The sequence below is a fragment of the Rhynchophorus ferrugineus genome, unplaced genomic scaffold (genome assembly GCF_030347505.1).
Source record: "Rhynchophorus ferrugineus isolate W39M unplaced genomic scaffold, kcgeb_rfMv2 rfM1, whole genome shotgun sequence".
Lineage (NCBI taxonomy): Eukaryota > Metazoa > Arthropoda > Insecta > Coleoptera > Curculionidae > Rhynchophorus > Rhynchophorus ferrugineus.
Window position 1 is genome coordinate 32736497 of NW_027472580.1, and position 20981 is coordinate 32757477.

General features: G+C 31.3%; 1 protein-coding gene across 1 annotated transcript in view; it reads left to right on the forward strand.

Annotated features, from left to right (window-relative positions):
* The window catches only part of Sol1 (CUB domain-containing protein Sol1), a 1033997-nt gene that overhangs the window by 128868 nt on the left and 884148 nt on the right, over positions 1-20981 (forward strand). Inside the window, exon 2 of the mRNA XM_076419377.1 lies at positions 9768-9811. The gene's annotated coding sequence lies outside the window, so the exon portion shown is untranslated. The remainder of the gene's footprint in view (positions 1-9767; positions 9812-20981) is intronic.

The following is a 20981-nucleotide window of genomic DNA, read 5'->3' on the forward strand; positions in this document are numbered from 1 at the left end:
TATATACACATATATATATATGTATATATATATATATAATTCTTTTGTAGAGGAAGATGTAAGAATGGTGGTCTCGTTCTTCCTACGATATAGGTATAATTATTTATATGAATTTGTGAAAATTAGTTGACCAATATAAAAAATTGCGCATTGCAGGTCGATGTTGAAGGTTCCGAAATTGAAGAGGAAACCCATGAGATAACTGCGAGATTATGAGTAAGACTTTTATCGCTCAAAAACTGAAGCTGTTACTTATAGCTAGTAATCTCTAGGAGTTTCAGATGATGCAAATTAATGGTTAAGAAATATGTTATAAAGTAACCCCTGTTGCAAATTGTTTGGCAGATTTCCCTTTTTATACTGCTACACCAATTCAAGATGATTTCCACATGTTCAAATATAATGAAGAGAACAAACTCATTCATAGATAATGAAATCTCAAAAACGTGTTTTTCTATATTAGAAGTTACAGATATAGATAGAAACTAGAGATAGGAAGGTTTATCACTTAGAAATGACTATATTATCCAACTCAAAAACTCAATGTAGTTGGATCAGCACATTTATATTAGTTTTTAGCCTTTGATGGTCGTACACTTTGAACTACAAGCTTCTCTCCAAATTTCAGAAGACAATATTAATTCACAGCCTAAATAACTTCGGTCTTTGGTGGATTTGTACTCTAAACTGTGATGCTTTTTCTGGAAATCCACAAATTATGGGTGGTTTTTAAAGATTGATTGTTTAATGTACAGAATAATGTATGACTAGCGTCTTTTGAGCACCTTCTACCCACTTCTTGTGACCCTACAGCTTCGGCTGCGATACTTTGGCCCGAAGTACATTTAACTACACCAAGCATTCATTCGATTATTTGCGGAACGATTGTCAATCTAAAGTCAACCTGTTTTTTTTGATAATTCGATTCCGGCTTTTGGAAATTTAGCACACAGTGGCAACACTCCTCTATGATGATATTATTTTGTTCAAGTCATATTTTTAGGGTTTATATCATAAGTCATTTATACTATAGCATTCTTTGTTTCACAACAAAACTCCAAATAAAAAAAAAAATCCCGTAAAATTATTTTAAAGGCGTAATATTTTATTAGTTATTTGGACAGAAGCACTGGTTTGATGGCCGCATACCAATGGTGTACTGAATTGGCTGAAATTACCTATAACCGTGAATAATTGAAATTTAAAACCTTCTAATTTGCAAGTTCTTGAGCTATTTTGCTTAGTCTATCCAAATTCAAGTAGAATTTTAGTTTCAATGTTCATTAAACTATCCGAATTTAATAAAACCCAAGCTTAGAAAACCATATGATAGCCTGATTAAGACCATGGAAATTTCAGTGGAAACATTGCAGTTCAGAGGGTCATCATCAAAGACGAAGTGGTGGACCAAGCTATTATTAATACTCTCAAAAAATATAAAAGAATTTGTACAAGAACACATGAATTGGTCAAAGCGGGTTGGACAACTCTGGCTCGGTCAAATTCTTCAAGACAGAAATGTAGTGTCATTCGGTTTTGTTATAGGTTTCATAATTCCATCCTAGCTGATCATAATCACAGGTCCATCCATCAAATGGCGGCAAGTATTCATATTTTAAGTTTTCATTTAAATCAGAAAACGAACAGGGAGATAGTATTGTTAGTACTTTACTGGGTACAACACGTCACAAATTCGTACTCAGGAAATGGAATTATATAAATAAAATGAAAATGTGTTTTCATCCAAACTTTTATATTTAGAGGCAATGTATTACCTTTAAAAACATATTATTTTAAGTTAATTCACTATCTTAAAAATGAATTTTAATATACTATATATTGCGTATTACTAAAAAACCATCAATATAAAAAAATATATTGAAATAGAAGTTACTAAATTATTTATATAGATTTATATTACCAGTATTTAACGAGGATTTAATCAAAGGCCATTATACTACACAGTTACTATTTTCCCATTTCTCCATAACAAAAAACGTGAATCATCATTAATAATTTAAAATGTAAGCTCAGCAAAAAGTGTAGCCAGTCAACATCAAAGTAAATTCACCTTTTCTCTCGCGGTCCGTGGAAGTAAACAGAAAAAGCATATAAGTACAGGGTAAAACAAATTGTAGTCAACTCAAAAAGCTTTCAGCGAAAACGGTCCTTTACCCCGCCGACGGCGGAACAAAACAAGCAGAACAAGATTTATATCTCAAATGCATTTACCGATATTTTAGTGGAAATGGTTTTATTTCCTTCCACTTTGTGGTGACGAAACGCTTTCCTTTGTCGTTCACGAGCTGATGAAGAAAATTTATAACGCGGTGGAAAAGTAATAACGGAAAATAAATATGACACCGACATCCTAGCGACACAAAACTTTATCAAAGATGACAATAATAACATATTATCTTTAGTGTAGAAAATATATGAAACATGTATTCATCAGCAAATTAGCTGAAAAGTCATCGGTCTAACAGTTAAAATATTATTTCAGAAACTGGTCATTTGTTCATCAATGTAATTTTTAATTTTTGAGACAGGTTTAATAACTATTCTCTATTTAGTAGTAGTTCTTATTTTCTACACAATAAAGATTGGTTTCAATTCTGCGTTATTTACTCAATCTAATTTTATCTCCACCGCTATCATTTGAAACGTCACATGACACGTATAACACAACATGTTTATCCACGTCCAAACTTAAACATTCCATGTCCAAACTTAAATAGTTTTCGATGGGTACTCCCGCTGGTGCATTACTAGTTATTACCTCCTCAACCTCCAGGTTGTCCAATGATCTATATATACACCTTATTATATTCAAGCATATTCAGTTCATGTTTTCTCAAAAATTGTTTGGGTTTTTCAATAGTGATAGGTAGGTACTCTGTTGACGTACTCATTTCTTAATATTAAGTTTAATAATAAGTTGATCTCGACATGTTTATGCTATATGTATATTGGCTTTCTTTGTTTACACTTACTCTAAATTTATTTTGTAGAAGAAAAATTTCATATTTAGACATAGTTGTACATTGTAGTCCAAGCAACCACAAGTTTTTTAATTACTCAAACAAAATTGTGCCCGTTTCTTCTTAAAATGCTTTTTCCCGTTTAGGGTGATTTCAGCAGCATCATACCAATGTATTTTTCTGTGGGAATATCCATTATTAAGTTATTTAGATATATTTAATTTATCACAATAAGAAATTGAATTGATTGTCTTTAACCAAGTTTATTTATCATAGTTTTATTTGCTACACTATGTGCTTCTGTTAGCTATTTTTGGTGCTTTACCCATTATTCCTACAAATTTCCCAATTTCTATAGCTTATGCTTATGCACCAATGTTGTTATTTGTTATTGGGGAAATATTCCATGTGGCTTTTCTAAAGTAACTACTACCAACTCTGCTTCCGTTATTTATTTGCTTTTAATGTAAGTTAATTTATTATACATCCATCCTGACTCCATTCCAAAATGCTCATTTGTTTGTGTATTGCTGAATAAGTCAAATGTTTGAACTCAATTTTAAGATAACTGTAAATAATTGCCTTCAATACTGATGTAACCAAATGATACTCATATTCAGTATTCAGTTCAGAAAATATCAGAACGAAAAAAGTAATTAGATCTGTTATTTTGTTGACATCCCCTGACTAGTACTTTAGTTTACTAGTAGAGTGGCATATATATAGCTTGACTGATTGCATCCTAATTTATTTTTGACATGTTGGATATGGTATTATGGAAGAAGCAATGTGTACTGTTGTATGTGTTTAAAATAAATTCCAAAAATAATATATATATATATATATATATATATATATATATATATATTATTTTTGGAATTTATTTTAAACACTCTTTTATGAGAGTGCACGTGATCAATGCATATTAAAAGTACCAAGGAATACATAGTAGCCAATTGGTGTCAATTTCATTAGTGATCATAATTGAAGTTATCCATCAATTCCATCAATCTCAAGTTAACAGCAATGTTTCTTTTTCTTCAGCATCATTTCCACTTCTTTACTTGTTTTGTTATAAACTCAAGTAGAACCACATACACCTTTTAATCTTTGGGTTAGCATTTGTCAATAATTTTGTTTTCTCCCTTTTATATTCTTAAATTCCTATGTTTTGTTCTATCACTTTGTATCTATGTTATTTTTGCTAATCGTCAACAACTTGATTCAATAATTTATTTTCGATATAAAAACGTATGAGTAACTTGGTACTTCCCTTGTCTGCAAAATCTCATGGAATAGCGTACCATAATACTAAGTAACGGAAATTAAACTGAGAACTTTACTTATTTTAATAAATGGTTTTCCACAAATTTAATGAACATCGTAGTAGAATATTGGTACACAGTTAAGAGTTACAGCAGACATGTTTTTTATTAACAGTCCATTAAATAATAAATGTTCTACCGTGTCTGAAATAATTTCATATTTAAAATCCCAGCACCACGAGAAACGTTGTCCTTTGTTATTTTTTTTCAGATATTTATATTTATATCTGATCAATTTATGAGCGCTGCCTAACTGTGTGGAAAATTTAAATTGGTAAATAAATTCTCAAACTAAAAAATACGCCACGACAAAAAAAAACGAGCAATAAAATTCAAATGTTCTTTTTTCAGGAGGTCCGTTGGCGGCGGCGGGGGAGGGGGGAGTCGATTGACTTTTTTCTTGTTTTGCGACCGCTAGTGGATTGCCTTTATTACCAAATGTGTACTGCTGTTTTTATTTCTAATGGGAGTTAAATGGAAATTTATCGTCGACGAGGTTGTGTATGGGCGTGGAAACTTTTCGAAGGTTAAGCAGGAAAATTGTATTTTTTTTATCTCTCTGACCCAGAAAACAATGTTCAGTTTTATTATCAAGTAACTTCTTTCTTACGAAATTAAGAATAATAGTCATATAGTTTATTTAAAACTGCATTGAACCCACCGGATTTGAATGATGACGTCGAAACGTTGCAATATTGCCCCATCAACTCTGAGTTTTAGTAGATTTTGACTTTGACATATAGCAAAATTCTAATCTAAATAAAATAATGAAACAAAAATCTTATATAATATAATTTATTTTAACATCATATTACATCTAATGGATAGCTACAATAATTTACAGGTTATAGTTGTTTCATTATATTTACGTTCAAATTTTTTTCACGCTAGTATAGATAGAGTTCTAGACGCGTTTTTTTATGTAGTGGTGTCCCCCCAACGCTAATCCACCTAATTAACAATTGCATGTCCGAGAATGCATATTACTTTCATTAGAGGACATATTTACCTCTTACGCTTAGTTCTTGCTTCATTCGATGCAATGTTTACTCGTAAAGTTATTTTTATATCACTCTATTTCTCCTCAGTTTGTTCTGTTATTAACTGTATAGATATTTCTTGATAAAACTAGAATTAATCACTGATTTCTCCTTAATGCATTTGTCATATCTGCAACATAGTTATTATTATTTATCTGCTCATATATTTTAACCAAACGTTCATGTATATTGTGAACAATAACACAAAGGCACATAAAGATATCACCCTCTATAACACAATTTCCTACAGTTAAAGTATATTTATTATATACTGACCGTTGGTTGCTTCATCTTTCATCACTCTGTAATGGTAATTGTCAGCATTGAATCATTAACCAATATTCACAAAGTTCAATCACTGTCACTTTTTTAAATCTATCAAAGACTTTCTCACGAATCCACCATTTTCAATTGAATTGTCATTTTCTTCTTCAATGTGTCTGATCGAGCACATCCAAACTGAACGTGATATTGACTACAAAGCTTCTTTCGATAAATACAGACAGTTCTGAATGTCTATTATAATATTTTTTTGCAATATCCCATATCAATTCAATTAAATTAAATATGCAGTGATAGGGAGGAATACGCAATAATCTGTGGCCATAATGTTCAGCAATCTGATCTACCATGTACCTTTTCTCAGGTTTTTTTCTAAAAAATTAAATTTCATATAATTAAATTAATTTTATACGATTAAATATTTCATTTATATTTACCACATAACAATTTGAAATGGTTCATTCTTTAATATGGTTAGTTTAAAACTTATATAGAAACTTTAAGCCATTCCTTAATAGCAGCCTTTATTGATGCACTTGTTGGGATCTTCTCCACCAATGTATTGTCCATAACAATATCTGATGGTTCCTACAAGTTCATAAAAGGCTGAGTTTCAAATCACTGCGAAAACAAGCTATAGTTAATTTCTCCATGGTAGTCACCCAGACATGTAGAAAAACAGTAATTATGCACTAGGAACAAAACCGTTCCTGTTTCCAGCATGAAGAAGTATATGTCTGCAATGAATTATTAATAAATGTTATGACTACCAAAACCTAATTGATAGTTATTTCAACGTTTTCGTTTTTCCATCAACTTTGGTTGTCTTTACATTATACTTATTATCATCTTGCCATGAGTGGTCCAATATACCAATCTGAAATATCCTTATCTTATCTAAATATAAAAATTGATATAATCATTTTTCCTTGATTTTGTTATACATTTTTTAAAATTGTATTCTTTTGGAAGCAATATCTGGGTGTTCCATTATACCCCTTCGTGGCTTATCTTTACATTACTGAAATCCTATATTATCCAACAGTGTATGAAGGGATGTTGAACATCCATCAAATAGCTGCATATCTTTCAGATATTTATGGATTCTTTCTAGACTCACAATTTTGTCTGAAATAATTGCGCTAAATTATGTTTCGATTGAAGAAACTACTTACTATTTTTCCACATTTCGTATATTTGATCTCCGATAAATCTAGTATCAAGCCAATCGTGAATGGTTACCCCTTTTGCATACAGGTGGTTCGTTCTTGGTGTATTTAATATCATATTTTTTATTTATGAGATATTTTAGTGATCGTACTAATATTCAGTGCAGCTGCAAGACGCTAAAAATTTTTTTCGATAAAAACCGCAGCAATTAATATTTAACAGTAAAAATGCTACCTGTCTACCACATTGTACTGGCAAGAGGGGGCCTCCATTGTCTCGTTCCTGTTCGAATTAACTGATTACAGATGCAATGAGTTTTTAACTCTGACTGTGTAACGGCTTCGGCATTTTAAACCAGAGTAATAATAAGCGAAAATTTGAAATTTATTAAAAGTCAGCGTTAAAATAATGTTTGCCGGTTTATAAGCCGCAATTATAATATTTCGAAGAATTTTGGAGACGTTTGACATATATATCTGTTTATATGTATGGAATTACTATTAACAACAGAATTATAGTTTCAACAAAATACAAATTTATTGAGCTCTGCTCAAATTGCTTTTGGTTGATTTATGTTGCATATTTTTTATGATATTATGTCTATGACATGGCTGAAATATATGACATGTAAAGTAATGCCTAAATCGGAGAAATTTTTTAAGCCTTCTATTTGGTTAATGCTGTTATTTGAACTTGTCTGCTTTGTTTGTATAATTTATACATCGAGATTTATTGAAGTATGCATATTATTCCAACCTTAACAACAACAATTTTTATAAGAACTATAAGATGTCTGGGTGGAATAACGACCACGTACATCCGCCGTTTCGTTATTAGAGAGGTCTATGTAATACGACCCAGACTATCAGGTCATCTGTTTTTCTAACCACCTGATTGGTGAACGAGACAGGTTGATATGTTTATAACCCCAGTGTCGCTTTGTACCAGCCGTTCAACCAGCCAACTCTTACTTTCTTGAATTAAGTAAAATATTTTTTTTGTTTAAAAGAATTTCATAAAATATAACTTAGATTCGATTGCATGCAACTAGAAAATCATGTGGAGATGTAGGATCCTTTAGTTTTAATATGACTTTTCTGGTCTCACTTGGCTTCTTATACATCAGATATAACAGGTTAATTGAACACTCCCCGGCCTACCATAGTAAAACATATTATTTTGTCAAAACTAGTTTTTTTTTCAACATAATTCCCTTCCAGGGTAATACACTAATTATAGCGACCCTCCAACTTTTCGATACCATTTTTGTAGTTCGATTTGTCCTCTGCTTCAAAATAGGCCTCAGTTTCGGCGATCACCTCGTCATTCGACGAAAATTTCTTCCCAGCGAGCATTCTTTTAAGATCTGAGAACAGGAAATAGATTCGAAAACCAATTTTGGGACTTTGCCATCGTTTTCACTGACTTGTGACACGGTGCATTGTCTTAATGAAGCAGCATTTTCTTTTTCTTCAAATACGGCGGTTTTTCGGCGATTTCGTCTTTCAAACGGTTTAATAACCTTACGTAATAGTCGCTGTTGATGGTGTTTCCTTTCTAAAGGTAGCTAATGAAAATTATTTCATGCAAATCCCAAAATATAGACGACAGAACCTTGCCAGCCAACTGTTACATTTTCCCACGCTTTGGAGCGGGTTTATCGTGTGTAGTCCACTCGGATGACTATCGATTGGACTTCGAAGCGAAATGATGGAGCAATATTTCATCCATTATCACATATCGATGCAACAACTCGGGTTATTTGACCTTGATCATCTTCAAACACTGCTCCAAATCATCAACTCGCCGATATTTTTGGTAAAAAGTGAGCACCCACTTTGCACAGAGCTTTCTCATACCAAAATATTCGTGAATGATATGTTGTACTCGTTCAGTTGATATCTTTGGAGTTTCTGCTATTTCATTCAATTTCAATTTGCGTTCATTTAAAATCATTTTGTAGATTCTTTAAATGTTTTCGTCGGTAACAATCTCTTTTGGGCGTCCACTGCGTTCACCGCCTTCGGTGCTCATTTAGCCACGTCTAAACTTAGCATACTAATCCTTGATGGTTGATTGTCCTGAGGCAGTTTCCAAAGACTCGGCATCAAACCAAATTTTTTCTTCAACTGTATTTTTTCCCTTCAAAAAGCATAATCTAACAACACGCGAAATTCCTTTTTATCCATTTTATTTCACAATAGCAAAAGTTGCTTCACTAAAAATGCTATAATTCACAAACTAATGATCCGACAGCCGTCAAATTTATACACGCATCTTTTGTGTATTAGGGCTAACTAAAAAACATATGGATTTAGTTCTAGTAGCGCCATCTACGTATCAGGCTGGGGACTTTTTAATTGACTTGTTATATAATATATCAGGGCAGTATTTTAAACCTTGGAATATTTGATTTATGGGAATATTTGGTTATTTATTTCTAATAGCAAAATATAACAGACATCTCTAAAAAATATTGAAAGATGCTTATTGTCTGATAATTTAAAAAAATCTGTTTATATTAATTATGTTAATATAGCAATCGTTATCCATTATTTACAAAATACTTTGAAAATGTTTTTATGAATATTAAATAATAATATTGTGCCTGAAACATAATTTCGCAGGTTATATTTTACAAAATTATTCCGCAGAACACAGGTAAAATGGCAATATTAATTCTCTATATATCTGGCGAACAATACACATTTTATACGACAATATAGGCTAAAACTAGTTTCATATTTAACAAGCTAAATTAATTATTAATATCTGTTAGATCTGCGTTGTTATTGGATTAATTATAGCTTATTTAATTATATGTATTACGGATACAATAACTGATATAAATTAGTGGTGAAAGCGGTTGCTGTTTTTGTAATAATAAATTTAATTGGTTAGATCAATTTTGATTCACATTTCAGTAATATTAACAAGAGAAAAGTACATTGTTTCGCTTTTTTTTCCAGGAGGAGAATTTGTCAAGTCTCGCATTCACAGCTCGTTGATATAGGTAAGTGTAAATTACTCTTTATTATAATAATTTGAAGTTATATAATGGTTTTATACATAGCCATTTTCTTTATGTTGTATTATTAAAGAAACAAATATTAGGAATTGATAGATACCTCTTTTAGAACCTTAGAACCTTTTATCTTTCGTGGTTATTTACAGCCCCATTTAAGTTTAACACATCTTTTGCGGTATAATGTGAAGTGGTAATTAGACTGCTTTATATGGGTAGTATATTCCATTTAAGCTGCTCCAAATGGACATGCCCAGCTTCTGCCATACCAAAAGCAAATCATCGTGTTCAAACATAATTACAGGACTTTATATTCTGTCACTTGACATTGTTTTATCGGTATAATGCAGCTTTACAAAATATATTGTTCAATTATATTCATGGGAATGTCACAGGCTTTTGACAAAGTATTGCACACGAGGTTGCAGGTTAAATTAAAGTAACTCCTCATCCACATTTTTGGTTACTTCAATCTTACTTCACAGATATAGATAGTTCCTAGTAACACCAATCTGTTCAGGACTTCCACAAGACAGTGTACTGTATCTCCCATTACTTCTATTTCCCCAGTTTTAAGACAATTTTAAGTATTCGTATTAGTTAAATTGATTGGCTCAGTGCTACAATAAAGAGATATTGAAGAAGCTTTGCATACTCATTGAAATAGATCTGTCTCTGTTCACTTCTAATTTTATATTTCTCTATATTTTGCTTTTTGCTTCCATATCTTCTTCCCTGCTTTGGTCATCAGTAAACCCCAGTTCTTTGTTAACTTGCTTAATTGGTTTTTTAAATTCGCACTTCATCATTTCAGTCGTTTGCCTTCACTCTATGCTAAAATTTTTACTATTAGTGTTCTCTTTCAATGCTTTATTGACTGCATCTTCCGTTTTTTATTTTGGTATTTCTCGTTTTTGTGGTTGCTCTGTAGTCGCATTTCTTGTGTTGTTTCTTCCTGTGATTCTATTTCTCTGATCCCTTACTTTACACATCTACTCTATATAGTTCTTTAATTTTTTTTTTCTTTCTTTTATTCCAACTTTTTACAGGTATTGCCCAATTTCTTGCAGCTTCTATTGATATTTTTGTCCGGATATCTATTGAATTTTTATTTGGTTTCCTTTTTAACTTTTCTTGTTCCTTAGTATCTTATTCCTTCAATTTTAATTACTACAATTATTTTTCATTGTATTTAGAACCATTATCTTGTTATATGTTATTCTGCCTTTCCCAGTCTTTGCTTATGTTCTCGAAATAATGTATTACCGGGTGTTTCCTTCTTATTTCTATCTCTAGTTCTTGTATCCTTTTTTAATTACTTCCCGGGCTCATTTTAACTACAAATTAGTTTTTATAAATGAGTCTCTAAAGGCAGGTCTTATATTATTAATATAAATACAAAAATAAGGTGTAGTATTATTACTTTATCTAAAATTTAATGAATTTTAGATATTAATCGAGTATAAAATCAAACTCAAATTACCATTGCTTAAAAAAAAGGCTATTGTTAAAAATTTTATCCGCTATTACACCAAAATGCCCAAAAAATTATTTTACTTCATAAGGGGCAAACTACAGCGAGGCAATTTATTATTAGGGGTGAAATAATAAAAAAGGGAAATATAAATTCGCCTGCGGTATCGTCCATTTGAAATACATCGGTTGAATTCAAATGTACGTCATATTGTATTGTTATTGTACAGCACAATATGAATTATTACTGTGCCGTCTAATAAATATGAATGTGATGACAATGCGAATTTTTTTCTCTTTTAGAAAACACGGTGTTCTGATGCAATGCAACAAATTAATGATGTAAAATAATATAACCGAAATTAATAGCTAGACCAGAAAGTAATTTCGGTTCTGTTGTTTGACCGGAATTTACAGGAGCACTATTGTGTTGAAAAAGTATCGTATCGTATTTTTGCAGTATTTTCATCATGATTAGAAAGATGGTCACCATAAGGCCATGAACAGTCCTACTTTAAATAATTATATATTTGTCATCAGTATTCGGTCAGTTTTACAGATGTATACGGCTCGGTGAATGAAGATTCGGCGGCGGCATATCTGAAACTGACTTTGGTCAGTGACCGAGTGATCGAAAGTGCTTCAATAATATCTCAGATAAACGTCTCGGGGTTGACAGATATTCGTTATCGTTTACTAGTCAGCGCTACTGGCACCCCGCAAGTGTTCCACATCTGGCATAATGTTTCTGGGTATATTGTTGGCCGTTATTCTAACATCTAAAATTGATAATTAATCATAAATTCATAATTGAATCGATATCGTTAATCAAAAATTCGGAAGAAACTATAATGATGAAACAAATGAAAGCTAGTTGAGTGTTTGCTGTTGTTGGAATGAGTTGATATCGTTCAAAAATTATTGTGATTTTTTTCGATTTCCAGTATTTTTATAATCTCTTTTAGAACGAAGCCTTTTATTCTGTTTTGTTTCCATTCAATTGCGATTACGGTTTTGTTTTTTTTGTCGTAAATCTGTCGAGGTTGTTTAGAAAATAAACTTTTTGATGGTCAAATCCATGTCGTCACAAAAATAAGCTGAAAATTTAAATTGTTTATTTGTCTTTGGACATTGCGTTATACTTAAGGGAATAATATGCTTTTGGATTTAATTTATAAAATAGTATACACATTTTACAGTTGTAATAATGTTTAAAACATTTTTAAATATTATATATAATTAAATTTAAATTGCCAAATCAGAATACTTTTGTTTGGGTCAGTAGGAGTTAAAATTAATAATAAACTATCGATTTTTATATTTAATATGATTTAGTTTTTTTCTGCAGGAACTTTATTTGCCACTTTTAACTTCAGCAGACTTTTTCGAAAAATCGTTGGCATATCAGGATTAGAGTCTGCAATTTTCTTGGAATGTCTTTTTTAACCTGCACGGGTTATCAATTGGGGCATCACAAAAAACAAATGATCATACCACAAATGTTGAATAATAGCGTACAAAGGCCTGAATATGCGATAGATATTATTTTAGAAGATATATTAACCATATCAAAAAATGTTATATTTCACATATTGATTGAATATTTTTAGGAACTATTTTTTTGGGATTTCTATTGTTTGTTTGGCTATTTTTCATAATAAAAAAGACGAGTTCTTGCATAATATTGGATGAAATGTGAGCCATGGTTATCGAAGTTGATTATACTGAGTAGCCACAAATTCTCAGTATTCAGCCCGCAATTCACCTTATAAAAACTTTTAGATGCTCAGTTATAAAACCGTATATACCTTTGTAATTCAATTATTTCGTAATTCACTAAAAGACACCACTTTTTGTTAAACAGTATTATTTATCTCAGTCTTAGATCATGTATATTTGGAGCTACAATTTTAACAAACGTAACAGGTCAATTGAAAAGTCCCCGGCCTGACACATAGACGGCGCTACTAGAATTAAATTCATACGTCTTTAGTTAGCCTTAACCGTCAAAAGATGTGTGTATAAATTTGACAGCTCTCGGATCATTAGCTTGTGAATTATAACATTTTGAGTGAAGCAACTTTTGTTATTGTGAAAATAATGAATAAAGAATTTCCCGTGTTGATAAAATATTGCTTTTTGAAGGGAAAAAATACAGTTGAAGCAAAAACTTGAATTGATGCCGAGTTTCCAGACACTGCCCCAGGAAAATCAACCATCAAGAATTGGTAAAAAAATCTACAAAATGATTTTGAATGACCGTAAATTGAATGAAATAGCAGACACTCTAAAGATATCAACTGAACATGTATATCATATCATTCACGAATATTTGGGTATGAGAAAGCTCTGTGTAAAGTGGGTGCCGCGCGAGCTCACTTTTGACCAAAAACAACGACAAGTTGATGATTCGGAACAGTGTTTGAAGATGATCAAGTGTAATAAATCCGAGTTTTTGCGTCCATATGTGACAATGGATGAAACATGGCTCTATCATTTTACTCCGAAGTCCAATCGACAATCATCCGAGTGGACTGCAAACGATGAATCCGCTCCAAAGCGTGGGAAAACGCAACAGTCGGCTGGCAAGGTTATGGCATCTGTATTTTGGGATGCGCATGGGATAATTTTCATTAGCTACCTTGAAAAGGAAAGGACCATCAACAGCGACTATTACATAGCGTTATTGAAGGACGAAATCGCCGAAAAACGGCCGCATTTGATGAAAAAGGAAGTGCTCCTTTAGTGAAGACAATGCACCATATCACAAGTCAGGGAAAACTCGTCCACTGTATTCTCTCGATCTGGCCCCTAGCGACTATTTCCTGTTCTCAGATCTCAAAAGAGTGCTCGCTGGGAAGAAATTTTCATCGAATGAAGAGGTGATCGCCGAAACTGAGGCCTATTTAACGGACAAATCGTACTGCAAAAATGGTATCTAAAAGTTGGAAGGTCGCTTTAATCAGTGTATCAGCCTTGAAGGGAAATATGTTGAATAAAAAAAACACATTTTGCCTAAAAATGTGTTTTACTAAGGTAGTCCGGGAACATTTCAATTAACCTCTAATCTCTCTCTGTAAATGTTCGTCCAATGTTTATATTCATATTTATTCGAATAGCAACATCGCTTCAATTTTCGGAAATACAAGCGACACGTGAGAAACGATAAAACCATTGATACGTCCGATAGTTTTAAATTTACCTAACGATCCCATAACTTAGCGCCAAAATCGTTACCGACTTCGCTGGGTGCATTCGTAAAATAATAAAAAAGAGCAACCTGAAACTCTCAAAACTCCTGGAGATCCTGCCCGCCAATCTATTTAAGCACTCATATATTTTTCGTTTGGCCACTTTGAATTGATTGCGTTCGTTTTACCTCGATTGGAAAATATCTATGGGTTACGGTTACGCTTCAGGTTCGATTTTATTTCTTTGTTGGATGGTGGGATATTGAGGCCCTTACCTTTTTGCTCCTTTATTTTTCGGCGAGAAAAAATTGAGGTAATAAGGACTTTTTACAATGGCCATTTTTATAAGTATCCGGAGATTTATCTGGCCGAAAACGGCTTTTTATATTGTTTACTTATTTTATATACATATTCTGTGGTTTATGAGATGCTCTAAATATTTTTTGTTGATCATAAAAACACCGTGTTTCATCTTATAAATAAATAACATAAATATTCAGATATGCTTAATGATATGTTAACAAGACGGTGCATTTGCATCTCCATTAGAGGGATAAACTTAATAAATATATATATATATATATATATATATATATATATATATATATATATATATATATATATATATATATATGTATATATGTATATAATTATATATAATATAATTGTTGAAATATAATATAATAGTTTTAATATAACAATTTTACGGTTTACAATAGAAAACAAAATATATTTTGCAAATATAAATCTAGAGATTTAACAGTATAACTTTTGGAATCTGCCTCCTAGCTTGCTGAAGGAAAGAATAGTATTAATTGCACTATGTGACAATTTTTTTTGTTAATTTATAAGTTAATTAAACGGCTTTTGTTATCAAATTGCCTGAATTACCTGCTGAACACAAGAACTGAAAAGGATTTAATAGATAAAAGGAAATGTTATAATAAATTAAAGTTATAGTACCTATAAATAAAAACAGTATGAATATTTGAAATGGTATTTATTTATTTATTTTATAAATAAAATTGTAATACATATTTACAAATAGGCAATGAATGAAAATAGCTCGGGTTTAAAATTTCAGTAGATAAAATGAGCCATATATTCTGAAATAAAATGACGAGATATAAACTTTTTTTCTTGTGAACAGTAGAATCCTCTTTCTCTACAAACCTGCAGTAATTTGCTAATATTATAGCATTCCATCTTACATAACGACTCGAAACACTCTTCGATCTATTTTATATCCTGGTGAAAGCATTCATCTTGTTCGTCACTCACCCCTCCAGTAATAGGAGGGAAAGAATAGAAATGGGATTGCAATAAATTTATTTTTAAAGAGATTCTACACCCCATTGTTATTTTTGTAACAAATTATTCATTAAAAACTCAGCATTTTCAGTTTTAAAATAAGCCTAAAAATCCGTGAATTACTTTCTTTAGAGATAACCCAGCCTGTAACTTTTTCGCGGTAAGATTTTCATCGAATTCATTGTTTTTTTTTCAAGTTTCTTATTCATTCAAGATTTCTTATTTGTGTTCCAACAAAAATGCCTTCTTTTAATTTGGCATCACTTAATTTACAGAAAATAGTTTTCAAATAACAATGGTCCTTTAATATGTTTATCGATGGCCTTGGAAAAATTTTTCATAAAGCCAAGTTTTATATATAACGTCCGATTTACCACAAACAAAGTTTCTGGTGTGTTTACAGTCCCACAAATAGAGAAAACATCAATATTTAGTGCTCCCTTTGGCCGAAGCAACATAGCAACCAGTTTTAAATTATATTCTTTTAACATATTTTAAAATCACATCCAATAGGTATAGAATGGAATGGTAATGGATGGATATCGGCTGCCATTATCAGTTTAAGGGTAAATAGTATTCACACTATTACTAAGGAAGGTGACCATTTCAATAAACATTATTTTTAAAGGTATATTAAACTCAAAACACGTGATCTTATCTATGTTAGAAACATTGTCTTACCTTATTGTGTTATTTGAGATGAAAATCATTGAGAAAAAATTGATTGATTTGAGAAAAAAATCACTAAAAACATTTTTTTTCACTATTTTTCAGTAATTAATATATCAATGTCAATATATCAGCCTTTATGTGCATATTCCTGAATGTTATATATGTGGAATACACATGTCTATTTTTTTCTTGAACATATTTGACCTATGATACTATAGCGCATGATTTATAAATTCGTTGCACTGGGACGTTGGAAGTTGCGTAGCTCAGTTTCGTTTAGTGATGTGTCGTGACCTGTACTCACAAATATAAGCGCTCGAATTGTATGTTTGGCGCTCATCACAAAATATTATTGGGAATTTAAAAGGGTATCTTAAATGGGCGCATGCAATACAGTGTTTTAGTATACTAATTTGCCGCCAGATGCCTCGAGCTATAAATTTGGTAGCAAAGCCGACAATTGACACTTTCTGATTTCAGAAGCCTATTCTGGAAAGTAAGAAGGCGTAGGGCATGTATATATGTTATGTTTGTATTTGGTGGAGACAACCAAGAATTTACGGTATATTTTGGACTTTGTTGGTAATTCTACGCATCCTATAGAAACAATTTGATTTATATGCAAATAATTTCAATTTTATTTTATTTTTTTTGACAAAGCTTTTGTTGAAAACGTCTCTTTCATTGCTGACAAAGCAAACTTAAAAAACTTATGAACTTACGTGTTAAATATTCTTATTTTGTTAACTGTGTTTTTATGGTTCTTTTTTAGTCAAAATGTTTTGTTTAAACCTTAAAACATCTCAAGTGTCGCGTCCCTGGATGTGGTACCATTACAAAGAGAATACCCAGATTTTCTAGGGATCCTGCTCTATGTCAGAAATGGCTTTTAGCAATAAATAATGAAAAACTGATGAGAATCTCTTATGAGGTCTTAGATTAGAACAAACGGGCTTTTAATGTACATTTTACACAGGATAACTACAAACTGAAATGTAGAAAAGCATTACTTAACAGGGATATGGTTTCCTGTTGTTATTTACATTTTAAGTGTTTTATAATGTTAATTATATGTAACTGATTTGTAAAATATAACAAGCCTCCATTTTAGCTATGGCATAGAAGAAAGAAGATTTTGATCCAGATACGTTAGGAAATGTGAGTTGAACATTGAAGTTATTAAAGCCCGGCAGTATGATAGATGCAATTAGACAAAGCCACAGACTTTTTTTACTTCGTTAGTAAATTATATATTGACTATTGTTCTATTTAATTCCCAGATTATGCACAAAACTTAACAAGTATTCTGTCAAATATCTTAAATCACCAAATGCCTGTCTTTTTCAAAACGTTGAACTGTTTTGAGCAGGTGTCAGGTGTTGTTTGTTTTTGATGGATGAGAAAAATGAACAGAATGGCAAAAGGCACAAATACAACAATTTTTTATTGTAATATTTAAATATAACACGGCTTATATGGGTGATATACAATTATATGCTTATATATGGCAAAGAAAATATTTTAAATAACATTTAACGATCAGTAGTTTTCCACATATACTACGTTTGATATAATTGTAAAGTAAATTTTACATATATTTAAATAAAATGTATTTTTAAGGTTATGTTGCATTTTTATTAATAGAATATTTTAAATTTCCCGCTTATCAAATTGGCAATCGCGCCCTCTGGTGGCAAATTAATGCCAAACTTGTTCACAGGTAATATATAGGAGATACATTTCTAATTCCTCTTTTTTTTGTGGTGCTTATGAAGTGATCTATAGTCTAAAAGCTTTTTAAGAAATATACCTGGGTTTGTGTCACATTCTCTATGTCAAGTACTAACTTGAAAAAAATTATTGGTACCCTTATATTTTCTGGTTATCACTCTCTTTCTCAAACAAAATTTTACTGGTACTTAGATGAAGATAAAGGTATTCCTCTCATACGCAAAATAATGTGACGGAATAGATTTGATGAAATAAAGAAGTACATTCGTCTTTCTGGTAATGATAAATTGGACAAATCTGATACGTTTTCCAAGCTAAGACATTTTTCCAATGATCTAAATAAACGGCTCATACAATTTGGTGTATTTTCCCATAAGATATCCATTGATAAAGGAAAGGTGCCATATTTTGGACGTCATTCTACTAAGATGTTCATACGAAGGAAACCGGTAAGGTTTGAATCAAGCTGTGGTGTTTAGCGCCAGCGGGACGGTATGTATATCAGTTTGACCCTTTTGGTGGAGCTACACAAAAGCCTAATGAAAACCTAGGTTTAGCTGAAAGGATTGTAACAAACTTGTTGAAAGTTTTTGATGATCCTGAAAATTACACTATATATTTTGATAACTTCTTCACAAGCCATTACGTTCTTGTTTTGTTGTCCGAAATGAAATCCTTTGGAGCTGCTTCAGTGAGAGAAAATCGAGCAGCTTCCCGTTCTCTTCAAACAATAAAATCTTTAGCGAAAAAACCAAAGGGATGTCCCTCAATCAAACGTTATCCACCAGTACAACCAAGACATGTGAGATTGCATTAAGTCTATTGAAAACTGAAGAAGAATCTAGACCTGAGGGAAACCACCAACCTAAGAGAAAAAACACCAAACTTGCACGCGCCAGCAGAAACAGATTGCCAGGAGCAGTAAGGGAGGATAGGATTGACCATACTATAAACCGCATTAAACAAAATACAAGGAAGAGGTACAAGATTTGCAAAACAATCAACATAGGCATGAAATGTCAGGTTCACCTTCATACACAGAGTTTATCCAAATTTCATGAGTGATGACATCAATTTTAGTCATTTCTTTTATATAATCAACAGTTTTGTATATTCTCAGGAAACAAAAGCATGTGACCAAAAGATCAAAATTTTCTTAGCTTTTTTACCGGGTTAACTCCCAAAGTTGCGAGAGCGCAACATTGTATTTGGTGCAAATGGCAACTCATACTGCTAGTTTTTAATACTTATAATGTTATTTCAATTATTTTAAAGTGAAATTGATGATAAAATACCACAATAATACCATAATACCATAATATTTCGCGACAAAATAACTTTTACATTTGATGAAAATTAGACAAAAAATTATTTTATATCTGATGACCAAAAACATAGGAATATTTTCAGAATGTATTTTTCCCGCTTAAACGTTAACTAGTTTAATTAGTGAGTTTTGAATTAATTTAAATATATCATTTATATTAAATACTTTATTCACAAATTAAAAACCCCGAAGAACAACTGGTTTAAGATCTATTATCTTATTATATTTTTAGAGATTTTAAAATATTAGGAACCACTTATTTTCGACAGTATAATACAGCTTCATAATATTTATTTGTCCCCGTTTATCCTCGACTAAAATTTGAAATTATTATAGGGATATCGACAGATTTTTGGATAAAAAGGCAGTTTTAAATTCGCCATTGTAATGAAAACAATGGGGCTCTTTTTTAAACTTGTACGCCCTGTTACTGCACAATAGATAAAAAAGCTTTATTGTTTGAAAGAAACACAATGCTATTTTATTAGGGACTAATATTAATAAAACGCTAACGAGATGAACAGGTCTGGCATTATCTGCATAATGGCTATATACTTCAATATATTTATAATTTAAATTATTAATATTAGAATAACTAGACATTTATTACCATATTATACTATTACAATATTATCACTGTCACGCATCTTTTAATTTTAATAAATAAACATTTATCATAGATATCTTATATTTTCTGCTGATTTGTCATGCTATCGTGAACCAGTTTTGTAGAAGCTGTTGGAGCTTTGAATTTTTAGTATTTTTTAGTTATCCATATTACAGACATGACAAAAACGATTACAAGTTTTAATTTCGTATTTATTCATCAAATATACGCGATTGTTCCGAATCTGGACCAGAATATAAATTTAGCATGATATTTAAAATACATAAAGAAATGTTGGTAACTGAGCTTCAATGACGTCAAGGTATGTTATTATATTATTTACATATTTTTAAATTATGCCACTTTGTTACTACTTTAAAGAAGCTAGGATTGTAAAATTATTCATATAAGCTTATCACTTCCTTGAGATTTATGTGGTTCATTAATCTAACGAAGGTTATGGCCTATGTGCGATGTTCAGCTAAAGTCCATGTGTCAATATTTCACACATCACCAATGTTTTCTTGTCTGTGTGCTTGTCATTTTCCCAGATTCTCCAATGTACACATTTCCTCATTTACAAGAGAACTTTGAACTGATAAAATAGAGATTTCGTCAATTCCAGAAGGCCATCGAGAGTGTTTTGAGGTTTATGGACATAAAAACTATTTGAACGAAGATAAAAGTTATAAGACTAACCCTACCTGGTATGCATAACCTCGGTCAAAGCATTATGAAAAGAAAAGACTTTCCAACACACAAATAATGAAAATTCAAAATGTATTTCCCAATTCCTGTCTGAAAAATTTTATTAATTTAATTATTACAATTATATTAACTGCTAAT